Consider the following 14564-nt stretch of genomic DNA (forward strand, 5'->3'; position numbering starts at 1 on the left):
AGCCACAAGCGCTATCGGCGACTAATCGCAAAGAAAAATAATGTGTGATCGAGTGAAGGAAAAAAAAAAATGGAATTGAACAGAAGCGCTCTCATTCGACGCGGCAGCTTCGAAGCAACAAGCCCTGCCTCCCCCGTTATATCCCCCCCCCCTCTCACACACACACGCACACAGACACCGGTCGGCAGAGCCACCGACGGCAGCCTCCCTCGCGCGTTCGTCGTGGACTCGCCCGGCTCTCTTTCCCGGGGCAGCGATTGGCGGGCGCCTTCGCGAATCCTCCTCCCCCATTGGCCGGCTCCTCCGCAGACGTTGCTCAGCCGGTGGTAGTTTGTAGCTTGGCTTCCGCTATAGCTGTAGTGTCGCGCTGCCGCTGACGAAAACAAGAGAAATCGAGACCACTCCAACACGCACAGTTTCTAAGCGACAGCGACGTGAAACGCTAGAACTAAGGCAACCCGAGGATGTAGGTATAGTCCCCTAGAGCGCAACTTTGTCGAAACCTCGTTGTCGTCCTCTCTCTATCTCTCTCTTTATAAATAAGAGGAAAAAAATATAAGGACAACAAAAAGAAAGAGGGAGAGAGACACGCACGTCTTCGAACGGAACCGCACCTTCCTGACGAACCCGAACGACCAAGAAGAGCAGCTGGAGAAGACCGACATTCCGGAGGAGAGAGAGAGAGATTAAAACAGAAAAAAAAAAGTAGACGCAGCGGAGGCGCAGTCCAGCGAGCGCGAGACTTTTGCCGTCACAGCGTTGGACGCGCGACGTCCGTCAGCGAGGCCGGCCGACCGGAGAGAGCGCACGTGGACGCAACCGCGCACCACCAAGGGGGGCCAGCAGCGGACGACGCAGGACCGCCAAACCGCTGTCGCCAGGTGTTCGAGCGCCGCCGATGACTGCCTAAGGTGAGTAGTGGGCCCACGCTGGCACAACACACGTGACTTGGCGAACACGCTAACTTAGCCGCGGGTTAACGCGTTTTGCTTCTCCTGTCACGCACCGAGTCCGAACAACGACAGCGCGTGCTTCGTTCACGGATGCCCTTTTTGCCCAGTAAACGAAGCACGCACTACTAACCACTCCGGCACTGTTGCGCGATTACATAACAAAAGAGCTGTTTACGTCCACGTTGTCAGCAGCGCCTATGAAGTGCTGTTCGGATCACTGAATCGAGCGCGGCTCGTTTCACACGTAGGTGCACGTTTCTCACTTACTGACTCGACTGCGGAAATTACCCGCATTTATTACTTTCGGGCTGCCTTCCGCCGCCTTGAATATAACGTACACTCTAAGAAAAAAGAGAGTCAGAAGAGGGTCATGGAACCGTGACTCTCTTCGGGTGCCCACCTGACCCCTTTTGGAAGGTACAGGCACAGAAAAAGAGTTCGCATTTGGGAAGGAGTCACTGGACCCTCCTGCAGCGCGTTTCGATTGGCTTCGGTATACGGAAGAGCCGCCGTATACGCCATACATATCGCGCGCTTGCCCTTTGGCGCCGTTGTGGCGCCTTGCTCGGCCACGCAGAGGGGGTTGGCGCCGGGGTGGCGCGCCGCTCTTCTCTCTCAGTCGTCTCAGTCAGTCTCAAACCTCAGCACCTCAGACCTCAGTCCCTCAGTGCGTTGCGTGGTTGTGTTGGATGCGCGTCTTCGGTGGTGTTGATGGTGTTGACGCCGGCTCCGTGCACGAAGTGACGCTTGGAGGGCGGAATATTCATGGAGCTGCAGACACCGACAACGGGTGCCAGTTAACGGTGAGTGTACTGCTTTCGTAGGTACTAATTATAGAGTTGTAGCTGGGCGTCCGCAGCAGCCTTGCTGAAGTTATCCGCCAGCCATTTCCAACAGCAGCCTGCGTCCGCGGGGCTGTTGCGTATGCCCAACTAAAGCTGTCAGTTAACGAGTTACCACCGTTATGCGCGTTGCTGTACAAGCTCCCATAAAGTGAGCGATGCAAACAATTATCGAGGGTCATTTCTTGCGATCGCACGTTGTGTCTGCACTACTGAAGGTGCAAGATGTCGTTTTGAGAGGCACTTTAGTCTACTTCATAATAACAGTTCCATCGACCTTGAGTGTGCAGCGTGCTTCCGCGCGTGGGAACGTGAAAAAAAAAAAAGCCTGTGTACATAACGCTCAGACGCACTATATATAATGGTTTTGTTGGCTTAAAGACGGTAGTTTGAGGTGCAGATGTAGTACGGTGGCTTCCAGGACGTACGCGGTAGTCATTCAAGTCGGACACGCCTCGCCGGTAAGGCGAAAAAGCTAGAGACTTTCGACGGCGGCCGCAAAGCCGTGCACTTTTTTCCTTCGTTTCTGTTTGCTGTTTTCGTGGTTTGCATACACTGCGATGACGTTGGGCGCTATAACAGAATCGAGTGAGTGTACGTGATTGTGGGAGTTATGTGCGCTAATTCTAGCATATGACATGTCTGATCTCGACGTAGACGGCGTACGCACGCGCTGGGTGTCGTTCGGGCCCTAGTACTCGCATCTGTTTATCCGAGTATTTAAGGATGGGTTACGTTTGTAAAACATGCGGTCAGTAACCGCTCACGGCATGCCCCTGGCTGCCGGAGGATGTGCTTTGTTGTTTTGTTGTTAGCCTTTATTATGTCTGTGTGAACCACTTATTGTTGTGTAGGTTTTGCAAACCTTTACTGCAATTTCATTTTCTCATCATAATATCACGTTCTGCTTTTCAGATACCGTTTTTCATGGTGCTCACGCTGGACAGGAGCGACAACCTAGCAAGCCACAATTCGGATGCCTCAAGCCGTCACCACTTTTTGATTTATTCTTAATCACAAGGAATAAATATGGAAACATGAGGGCGATTTCTGCTGTTTATTTAGCACCATATGACACTGTGCACATCACAGTCACACATTTTAGTTGGCTATACTCATAGAAGCATGTAAATGAGGAATACCCAAACTTCTTAATTGGAAATCACAGACCATCTTTTCGCGCTTTCTATATAACTTTGATGGAAAATATGTGTTGTTTTGACGAGTTTTACTAAAATAATGCTAAAACTGAACTATTTTTTTTACAGTCGCTGGGCAGGACGGCAAGTATTATTGGACTTGCTTCAAGTGAATACTCCACTATTTTCAACACTAGTCGCGCAAAAGTAGAGCAAGGGTCAAATGAGTAGCTTAAAATACTTGTGGAGTCGCTTGATGCTTCGGTGTGGGTCCCTTGACCCCCGTAGGAGTGTTACCGGCAAGAGTCGTCTGACTCCCTATAAATGGTAACGTGATCCTCCGGATGAGAGTCTTTCCACTCTTCCTAGAGGGTCAGGGGACTCTCCTAGAGCGAGCCGACGCTGACCCACCAAGAGAGTCACCGTGACTATTTAAAGAGAGTCCTATACGTGGCAAGTCAGAACTCTCCGAAAAGAGTCACGCATACTCTTTTTTTTCTTAGAGTGTAGAAAAAAAATATATTGCGGCACTAGCGTAATTGTCACTATACTTGCATACTTGTTCTGAAATTTGCGCCGCACTCAAACGTGAGCCAGGCGCTGACTCTATTCCTCTAATGTCAATTGCCTAATACCGGACTACCGCTATGAACCCGCACTTAGGAAATTTATTCGAATCAGGCAAGCGTGGCCTTCCATCGTTTGAAGCTTAGAGAGTGAAAGGAATCGAAGAGTTTCTTCTTTTGCTTTTATTCTCTGTTCGGCAAGTCAGGGGGTCTGGTCTGGGTCTTCCAAGCCCGACTGCCCTCGTTATCGCTTCCCGAAATAAGCAAAAGGGATTCGAATGCCGGCGGCGGGCGCGTCGTCTTTATGAGATGCGAGCTCCGTACGTGCTCGTTTATGGCACGCATCCACGCGGAAACTCCACTGAGCAGCGGCTGCGTTTGTAAGTCGCCCGAAAGAAAACCGACGCTTTTTTTCTCGCTGACACCAGGCAGGGGTGGTGCGCTCGCAATACGAGCAGCTTTGGCTTTTGATGGCAATGTTACGTCACGGCTGAGCTCTTAGGGCGTCCCTCGCCTTTTTCTGGTTTACGTTCTTACTTCTGTTCTACAATCTAGTGATGGGAAAATGATGCGAGTGCTTAAAGATGACGCTAACGAGAACTATGGGCTCTACGGTGAAATGTTCCCGATAGACGGAAAGCAGGGACAGAACGTGAGACGATTGGACACAGATTAGTTCCTACTTATGTCATCGCTTCACAGCAGAGCGTAGATGGTTGAATGCAGTGGAGAATAAAGAGAGATCAGAATAAACACTAAATACGCGTCATCACTTGCACACCTCACGCTTTTCAGCAGACCCTTTATGCAATTAGTTTTTGCTTTTTAATGCAGGGCTCTTATAATATTGCAAATGATGACTAGTCGTTTTCTGGCTGAGCGAGGTCCTCTAAGAAGTGGAAACGAGTGGAAAATATTTGTTGTCACAAGCGAATAAAAATTCCTGCATCGTGGATCGCAAAATTTCTTTAGAATGAACGGTATCATGATTTGAAAGAAATGTAACTAGCAAGGCGAAATTTTGGATAATAAAAAAAAATAAAGACGGAAGGAGGGAAACAGGAAGGAATACGAAAAGGAGAAGGCAGGGAGGTTAACCAGACAGCAGTCAGAGATGCTGAAGAAGCTAGGGAGGTTGACCAGAAAAGCTTCTGATTGGCTACTCTGCGCTGGAGGAGAGGGGAGTACAAAGACGAGAGAAGGAAATCAGCGGCGAATTCGCTGACGCGTGCAGGACTGCTCCACTAATCAAAAGCGATCGCACAATCCTGCCATCCTCAGGAAGTACAAAAGTGCCTTCGCTGCCTTGTGGGCCGACGAGAGCTGGGGTAAAAATGCGACAACATTCACAGTGGTGCCTTTGCGTAAACAGAAAATATGTAAATAAACGGGACGAGCTACGCTGACTAGAGCTAAGCTACTGCATTATGCTGCCGTGATGAGAAAAGGTGAAAGAGAAAGGCCGTGGCAGCCTCCGTTCTATTTCGATGAACCGAAACATGCTGCTCCTTTGAGACTGGCGAATAAGACCAAAATGAAGGAATTCGCTTCCGGACATCGACCAGGTAGGTGGCCGCCGCAAATTCTGTGAAGCTCAATCTTGTTAGGCGAAGGCGTGCTTGCAGTGTCGGCGAGATTGCTTTCTTTCTTTTCTGTGGACAATAGGAGGCCCTGAGAACGGAACAAAGGGAGGCGCTACGTGAAAAAAAAAAGATTAATATAACACGAGACACTTTTTAACTTCTTCTTTTCGGGAGAGCCACGAAATTTTCTCTTCAATAACTTCCAATTATAACGTTGGGGCCTCCCCGGGCAGGGACGACCGTGGCGAGTGCGTTTCTTTAAATCATAACACCGAGACCTCTGGTAATGCAGAAACGCCAGCGATAGATTTTACGAGGAATGCATCGAGTCTGTCAGCTGGGTTTTCCTGTCCCTTTGAGGCATGTTGCGGCCTTCCGCCGCTTCCAACATTAGCAGTCAAGAAGCAACTGACGGAGCGGGCCTGCCGAGCATAAAACACGTAGTTTACTGAATATTTACTGCCCAGGCATTGCGATGGGGACGTGTAGTTAATCGTAAAGCCAAAAGGACAACCGAATCATATCCGCGCGCCGCCTCCACCGTTGTCCACATCGTCATCGGCACTGATGTGTGCTGATTACTCCTGGAAAAAGCCGCATTCGAACACTATCGGGATGGAATACCTCCATTTTCATCGATTCCCTCATTCTTCATCCCGAATGTTCTTAGCCTAGCGCTACATGCCTCGTCTTTCTTTCTTCCTTTTTATATCTCTCAGGACCCAATCTGTTTGTGATCTCGTTAATGTACATGTACGATATTTATTGCCGCAAAACATTTCTCTTCCTTCATATTGCGCATAAGTCGAAAGTTCGTAGAGAATTTGTCAGGTGGACGGGTGGGGTAGGGGTACGGATAATTACCGTTTTAAAAATGAATATCATACACCAACTGCATAAAAAATTAAAGTAAACATACTAAAAATACATAATCTGGTGGCACGGAGCCCTTGCGAACAGGGCTCCTGCATGTTTCGGCTGTTATTGCGGGGAAAGTCACATATCATGTTTCTGTTATTTTAATTTTATTTTTTCTTAAGTATTTGCATTATCTTACGCGCTCGTTGTAGATGTTTTCTGCACCTAATTGCTTGTGTATTTAGTTAAAACATTACGCGTTTAGTTCTATGACGGATGTGGTGTCTCCTCTTATCGGATGCTGGAAGCTGTCACGTTTCCATGACTCTTAGTTACTACTTTTGTAACGTTCTTCATGCTATATGTTATGCTAAATAGGTGAGCACATGCGAAAGGAACGGATCTTGAACCTTAATTTGTTCAGGAAAGCAATACGCTGACGGTCAACACTTGAGATTCGCGCCCCCAGTGAACTTCGTTTTACACGAATTCTTATCGCAACATTTCCACAGCTTATTTCTGCTTTTCTTCTTCGACCAGTTCGCCAAATTTTCTCTGCTTATTGGTTAATGCGCGCTTCATACTCTTTTGAGAGCATCAGTCCGTTGACATTATTTTGATATATCTGTAGTATATACGCATATCTTACGCATGACACGTACGCATCTCTAAGCTTTTGATGGTGCATACACCGTAAGATTTAACCCAGGCAAGCCTAGGGCGCATTTTGATTTGTCCTATTGACAAAGGTAACTTTTTCCCGTTCAGAGTTATCTGTAGATGCTGGCTTGGGTATTTCTGTTCCTAAGACCACCCGATCCCACCCTTGAATCTCATCACCTTAATTGCGTATTGTGTGTTCATGTTAATCACGACTAATATGGCCGCTTTTACAGATGAAAAGTTGTAAGTTATTACTGACTGCTTCAGGATGTCTAATTCGAGCCCGTGTGGGTTGCTTCCCGCAGCCCGCGTCAAAACATCGTGGGTAGGTACGTATACATGCGCGTGACTTTCTAAGGAAAGCGTCTGTAAAGCTGGCTTTCTCATGCTGAGACATTATGTGAGGTGAAGCCCGCTTCATCTATTCAATTATGACCTGTTTACTGGCGATTGCTAATGTTACAGGGGTAAGTGTTGTGGCCAGTCTGACTACAGTGCTCGAAAATATTGCCCTTTAGTGCCCGTTGACGTAAAAAAAAACCTTTTGAAAATAAAAAAAAGAATAAAAAAAATCGCAATGCACGCTTTGCAGCCGTGAGAGGATTGGGCGAGCATTACCGCAGCTGCATCGCGGTGCAGAGAGAAAATTCGTACAAGTGTTTTCCGTAGAAAGTGCGGAACGCGACTCAATAAAACGGGCGCACGGATTGTACGACATGCCAGCTGCGTCTCATTCGGCTTTCACAGGGACATCGGAATGGAGGGTTAGAAGGGGACGCTGCTAGATGGTGTGCAAATGCCTTGCGCGACGCACTACGTCACTTTCGGCTCTTGACGCGCCAGTTAGGAGAATGTGAAAGTGTGTTGAGCAGTATGTGCTTCCACAGTTATAGTTAAGGTCTTTGAATTTCTGGCAAAACCCAATGATTCCCAAATCTTTGCGCCCTGAACATGGTCGATGAAAAGAAGCTCAAACCTGATTTCTCCCCAGAGTTTGCTTTTTCGTAAGCAATAAGGGTAAATTAACCTGTTAAACACTAGTGAACGCCACCCTATTTTCTTATTATATCTTTTCTAATTATATCTAATAATAATAGCAGGGATCTATGAGTATCTGTCTTAACTTTTAACTGAACGCTCGAGTGGAAACTGACATATATAATATTTTCAGCGCCTGCCGGTCTTTGGTTAATGAAATCTCGTTTCTTTGTAAGTATCCACGTTCATATCAATAACGCAAAGGCGCATTGCACCACATTTCCAGTTCGTCGTGTACGTTTAAGCTATAGTAGTGCGGTAGGAACAGAACGTAGCGCTTAAATTGCGCTCGACAGCGAGCAGTGGCTGTGGCGTTGAGAGTACCTTCATTTATTTTTAATGCCTCAAAGATCCAGGCAGACGGGACATTACATGAGGGGCGGGCATAGGAATCAACGGCACTATCTAGGTGAAGTGACTTGGTGGAATGTCTTCAGTGGCAGCCGTGAATGAACTAGTATCGGTGATGGGGGCGATGTTACATCAGAAGGCAGACTATTGCAATCTTGAGCTATTCGCAGAAAGAAATAACGTTTAAACGTGGCCGTACGGACACATGGGGGATAAACAGCATTAGGGTGCGCGAGACAGGAGATGGGATGCGTCGGTATGTTACATAACGTACGTTACGATGCGCCAGCTATGTTACGTTAAAAGGAAAGCAATGACTGATGATGGTTATTGGTATTTGATTAATTTTGTTTCGTGAAAACATGGCTGGAACCAGTGATGAAAGACGACAATCGTGAAACACCCGACAGGTCTGAATTGCTCAGATTACATATGATAATCTATGTTAACCAACGCTTGTAAGATAAAGAAAATCGTACGAAAAAGATTGCGAAGCTTGCTCTAAATCGCGTAAGGCCTGAAACAGCGAAACTGGATGATTCTGAAGGCTAACCTGGGTGCTTCTAGGTTGTTTCTATGCCTTAGCTAGGTTAGTCACGACACTGATGTCCAAACTCCAGAACCTAGCGTTCGCACCTCTCATAGAATGACCTTTTTTTATCTCTGGTTTTCTTTCTTTCTTTCTTTCTTTCTTTCTTTCTTTCTTTCTTTCTTTCTTTCTTTCTTTCTTTCTTTCTTTCTTTCTTTCTTTCTTTCTTTCTTTCTTTCTTTCTTTCTTTCTTTCTTTCTTTCTTTCTTTCTTTCTTTCTTTCTTTCTTTCTTTCTTTCTTTCTTTCTTTCTTTCTTTCTTTCTTTCTCTTTATTTCTCTGTTGATCTTTCTATCTCTTTCTATATATTTCTCTGTCTTTCTATCTTTTTATGTCTTTATTCCCATTATTTCTCTCTATTTTTCTCTCTCTCCTTCTTTCTATAGCTTTCTCTCTCTCTCTTAGTGAACCAGTGGCGAGTGGTGGGATTTGCCCAATATCTGTGGCACATGCCCGTTCATGATGACGATAGTTTTCTGATAGGCCGCACAGACAAATCACAGCTAGCCTAAACAGCTTCGCTGTTAAAACGTTATTCCCCGATGGGCACCGGTGTGAGTTTTTCCCAAGGTGAATGCGTTTCAAGAGACAATTCTCTACATTTCAGGTGGGTATTAAGCAGCGTGCAGCAGAGAATATGAGAAAGTTAAAATAATCAAAGGAAACGCTTCGTTCACGTCAGAGGACGCCAGGTCATGTGTGATAACTTATGCCCGGATTAATTGAAATAAGTTATTAACTTCATGCAGCTTCGTAACTTTCATTTAGGGACGTTAGTGTGCCTGCGGTATTCGCAAGATTAGTGGCAGTCACTTAAGAAAGCTTACTCCATTTGCGAGAAATACGGGCGCGTATTCACAAAGCTCTTCGTTCGTAAGCGAGCGAGTTTTATCCTTGGCTATAAGTCCTCGCTAACAATATGTATGGCATTTGGATTAGCTGAAATCTGATGTTAAGAACAACTCTAGCGTAAGAGTTTTCTTTTGCGAGTGCGATAAGCACCAGGTTCGATAAAGTAGGTTAACGCGCGGCAGAGTAGACATGTATTTCAATGAGGCGTCTTTTGCATTGAGTAAAATAAATCGAGCAAAGTGTACAAACCGATTAAGCGTCAGGCATGAGCTGACGCACAGCTTTCTTATTCCTCTCCTTTGGTTAAGAAAGGCTCGTTGCGGAATTTCTTGAGCGAATTGAAGTGATCCGCTTACTAAACAGCACTGTTTTGCAAGAGGATACAGAATATGCTTATTTCTGGGGATAATCTTGCTTGGACGTAGCCGGTATAGAAGGAAAAGTAATCAGCTTGGCAATTGACGTCGTTGTTCAAGGATACGTTTTCTATCTGTAGAAAATTAAACATAGTTGCAGGCTTCAACCCAACAAGTCCCGTATGGACGGACTAAGTTCGCCGTTACGAGAGAAGACAGCGAGGGAACCAGGCAGCAATTGCCGTGGTTTCGTAATCTGTTGTCTCTGTCGCTGTCTTTTAGTCTCTTGTGTAACACTTGAGCAATCCATCAGGATTAATGCTGCATGCGCAATCTCTTACGCAATTAATTACAGTGCGCCCCTAATTAACCTTCCAGTAACGTTTTCTTCAAACATCTTCGCCTTGTGTGCGCTTTCCATCACTTATTTAAGAGCTGCCCTGCGTCTTTCGTCGATATTGCCAATCTATTGCTTTCTTAAAGGCCTTCGAGTTTTATTCTCCTTTAGCGCGTTATCCAGCTAGGTTGCTCTAAAGTAAAAAAAAAATATTTCGATATTGCTTCGAAAGCGAAAATCAAGCTAGTGCAGCTGGTTACTTTGACGAGCATTAAGAATGATGCATGACCATCCCCGAGGTGCTACTTTCGTAACCACTGTATTTGAATATCAGTGTAACGTAAGCAACATGATGCAATACAAACATGAAAATTTTAGTGAGTGTGAGTCCGAGTGAGTTCGGTTGAGGAAAATATTGGTGATCCCTAAGCGCAAAATAAATTTCTTGAGTGAGTCTGAGTGAGCTCCACCTTTTATTGCCGACCTATCTACTCATCTTCAGCATTACTATCAGCCTTATATCGGTTTACATTTGTACTAAGGTCTATTCACATACAGTATCTCAACGCACTAGCGTTCATGCACCACTTCAATATTTATTGATCAGAAGCGTGAGTTGAAGGGGGTGCCATGACCTCCACCCGCAAGCTCTTTCACAGGATGTTCTTGATAAAAATGTTACGCGTGAGTCGCGTATTTCATAAAAATGTCATTACTGGGTAGAAACCACTGAAAACTCGTTTTTGAATGTACAGGATAAAAGGCATATCGTAGAGCACCGATTAAGCGAGATATTGACGTTATATAGCATTGACACCGTGATCAAAACAGCTAATTTTACGCTAATGGACTCGTGAGTCGACTCACTCAGGCTCACTGAGACTCAGGTCAAGCCGTGAGTCTGAGTGAGTCTGGCGGAGTAAATATATTGGTGAGTTTGAGTCCGAGTGAGGCTGGTTGAGAAAAATTTTCACCACTCTGAGTCCGAGTGAGTCCCGTTGAGGAAAATATTGGTGAGTATGAGTCAGAGTGAGCTTTCAGGTCAAAATATATTTCTTGAGTGAGTCTGAGTGAGCTCCAATTTTTCGCCGACCTGTGGATACAAAACAACGTGAATACACAAACACGACCATATTCGTGATCTGTTCTGTGTTGTCGGTCTTGCTTGAGCTGCGATGACATTTCAAGATGACGCATCAACAAGCTCAAATTGTGGCACTGCGTAATCTCTGTAGCTACGACGCCAACACCCAAATGGCAGGCAACGTCGCTTTGTTATTTTGGGCGCCTAAACATTCAGATTTTGGGTACGCGGGTTGGTAAAGCGGATAACCTTGCCCAATGTATTCCATGCAGCGTGAGCCTTAGATACAGCAAACCATCACACGAAAAACGGCTCGGCAGTAATCCTTCTCATTTCGTGGGCTTCGTGTGCACAATAGTCATGGCGCGTGCCACTGAAATGCGGCGCTACAAGAAGGTGATAAAATTCAACTCAAACGGATGCTCTAAGCATCTTTTTGGTCGTTAATAATGGCACCTTTGTCAATGGCGAAACTTATGCACCGCAATACAAATGTAATTCTACATCAGCCATAAATAAAAGAGAAACAGAGTCGCACTGACAAAATAGAAAACTGCTTGGCCATACGTGGTAAAGGGGCTATGTCATCCGAAAGAGAAGTCTCGAATCACGAGCAGCGGGACGCTGTAAAGGTGCAACTGAGCAGCTACGCAGAGATTCGCGACTGAATCTTCGTACTGAGCAGGTGACGTCGAGCCGGAACGTTTATCGACTGGGTGCGCTAGATTTGCAACCAAAGGACTGGCATTTCTTACTGCAGGCGTGTCCCATGTAGCTTCGGGCTTTCCAGCCCTCACGAAGAGGCTGGAAACATTTTCGCTTATCGAGCGACAGATGTACGTGCCATCCGTCTCATGGCTCTCGGGGTCTTTCCTTGAGGCAGAGCTGCGTTCTGATTGGCCAGGAGCAAGCGACAGGAATCGGTAGCCCTGACAGACCGCTGATGGACTCCCCTTCGCGTGGCTATTTGACACGGAACTGCTTGCGTCTACTTTCTCAGCTGGTGGGTTAGTTACTTGGGATTTATGTCCATGGGTTTCCTGACATTATCGGGAAGCAGGGAATGAAAGCGCAGTCGTACTCGTAAGAAAATGGCCGTAAACAGCCTGGACTGCGTTAGTTACGCGCCTGCGGTTTTCCTCCTTTGACGGCCGCAGATTTCTCTTTTTTTTTCACAGCCTGATAAAGTCTTAGTGCGAGAGCCGGTGTCCCCGGGTCCATCTGTTTGTAGCGTTGACTCATAAAGAAAGAAAGGAACAACAAAAGAACGAAATAAAGGAAAAAGAAAAAGAGATGAGCTACTGCTGCGGAACGCCTGTGAAAGTTACGCAGACACGATAAAGATAAGCGGTGTACATAGAAGTGCGAAAAAAGGGGCAAGCGAAGCGCGCGGTAAAGAATTTAATTTCTGCTTGTCGCTCGTAGTCTCCTTTCGACTGCACGCTGTCAAAGCTTGTTAAGGCCTCAATCAAACCATGACGAGCGTACTCGTGGTGCTGCCTGGGTTTTTCTGCTCACGAATACGGCAGCCGATAAAGAGCGCATGACAGTTTACATTCTCGGGTTACGAGCTTACAGGACCAGGGAGGCAGTTTAGCAGCTCGGCTCTTTATGAAATTTGGAGGCGAACGAGACACTAGAACAGGATTACCACTTCCTGTCGAGCATCGCGTCGAGGAAATTCTGCTTTCATAGACGTAATGTGTATTTGCGGAATTTTTTTTACACCTCATGCACTGAAGATTCGTTAGGGCGTTAAAGTTCTAGTATCCTTTTCATGGCTGATAGGCATGTGAAAATTGTGAATCTAAAATGATAGGAATGGGTTTACAAGACGAGTAGGTAAAAAAAGAACAGTAACGACGACAGCAGAGTGAATGAAGGAGGGAGGTAAAGCACGTCCGTTAGAATTAGACAGAAAATAAGGGGCCGGAAATGATATTATAGGAGGACGTTGGTGTCGTACGATCAGTCGCACGCTATGCCCATAAAAAAAAAAAAAAAACATGCTTTGGGAGAAGCTTCGTTCGCTCGATCTATGTCGACCCCCCCCCCCTTCCCTTACCTCTGCTCTTCCTCCCCGTTCGTCCCCCCACCCCTAAAAAAAGTGCCTCAGGTTTTACGTTTACCATACACCTTGGGTGTTTTAAATTATTGTTTAAGAAAAGAAAAAGAAAGCGTCGACAAGCATTCTCTGGAAAAAGTACCATCTAAAGGTCACGCGGAAAAAAAGTGACACGCCCCCCCCCCCCCCCCCCCCCCCCCCCCCCCCCCCCCCCCCAGCAAAAACAAAACAAAACAAAATTGCCCCACACAAATAGGAGGAAAAAGTCCCGCTTACCAGAATATTGCGGACACAGTAGGCTGCATTCATTAGTTCCTAACGACAATAAATAATTTATTCTTGTAAGTAGCAACCTCTACTCTTTGAGCTCCGTGTGCGAAAGGATGGACAGGTGGGCTAGTTGGCAATTCATATACGTTCAAAGAACCTGGAGCGCCGCACCAAGGACGGCGTGCTGTGTGGCTGTTTCTCGTACGTCGTCCTTGGTCCCGCGCTCCCGGTTCTTTTGAGCGAACTCTGCGCATGAAACTCGCCGCAGGATTTTATAGTACTTCTGAAAACGCAACCTGCAAGTTAAGAGATTTGCAGACATAAAATGGTATCGGCTGGCACCGGACAGGGTGGTCACTGCATGGGACAGGCCTTCGTCCTGCAGTGGGCCTAAAATAGGCTTACAATAATGATGATGATGGTTTACAAAGACGGTGTAGTTTCGTCCACAAGGCAAAGCGTAGACAGTGATAAAAAGGAAACATTTACACGAAATGAGGCTTACAGTTTTATCAATAGTATACATTTCGATAAACATTTACTAGCTAATTGTGTTCCGCGTGACACGGGTAAGCATGAGCATATCCCACTCGATGCCCGCGAGCACTCGCCTTAACAAGGCTGCTATGAATTAAGCGTGCCGGCAGCGGGGAGCGAACTCTTCATACTCGCTTCACCACGTTTCCCTAACTTCGACTACGCGATCCCTTATATTAGGCGGGAAGAGAGCGCGCAGGAAGCCACCGACCTTGTCAGCTCGCCCGCAGCCTTTGCACGCTACGCAGGTTAGCCCCAAAAAGCAACGATATCGGGCCGCGTATGCGTTCAACCGCGCGGACAGGCGTGCTCATGCAGAGCTGGAGCAAGAGACGCGTGGTCTCCTCCTCTAACGCATGATTGATCACGTGACCTCCAGAATTAGGTGTTTGAAGGGTAGATATTGCTCTAGGTGCAGGAGAAGACGGGGCTCCATCAAGCCTCTACTCAGTCGGTGCTGCAGCAACAAAGAATAACTGCGC

The 14564-nt window shown here is 46.5% G+C and overlaps 1 protein-coding gene across 1 annotated transcript in view; it reads left to right on the forward strand.

The window, feature by feature from the left end:
* The first annotated feature begins 331 nt into the window (after positions 1–331).
* Positions 332–14564, forward strand: part of LOC119371946 (uncharacterized) — a 231328-nt gene continuing 217095 nt past the window's right edge. The window contains exon 1 of the mRNA XM_037642396.2: positions 332–911. The gene's annotated coding sequence lies outside the window, so the exon portion shown is untranslated. The remainder of the gene's footprint in view (positions 912–14564) is intronic.

The sequence above is a fragment of the Rhipicephalus sanguineus genome, chromosome 1, assembly GCF_013339695.2.
Source record: "Rhipicephalus sanguineus isolate Rsan-2018 chromosome 1, BIME_Rsan_1.4, whole genome shotgun sequence".
Taxonomy (NCBI): Eukaryota; Metazoa; Arthropoda; class Arachnida; order Ixodida; family Ixodidae; genus Rhipicephalus; species Rhipicephalus sanguineus.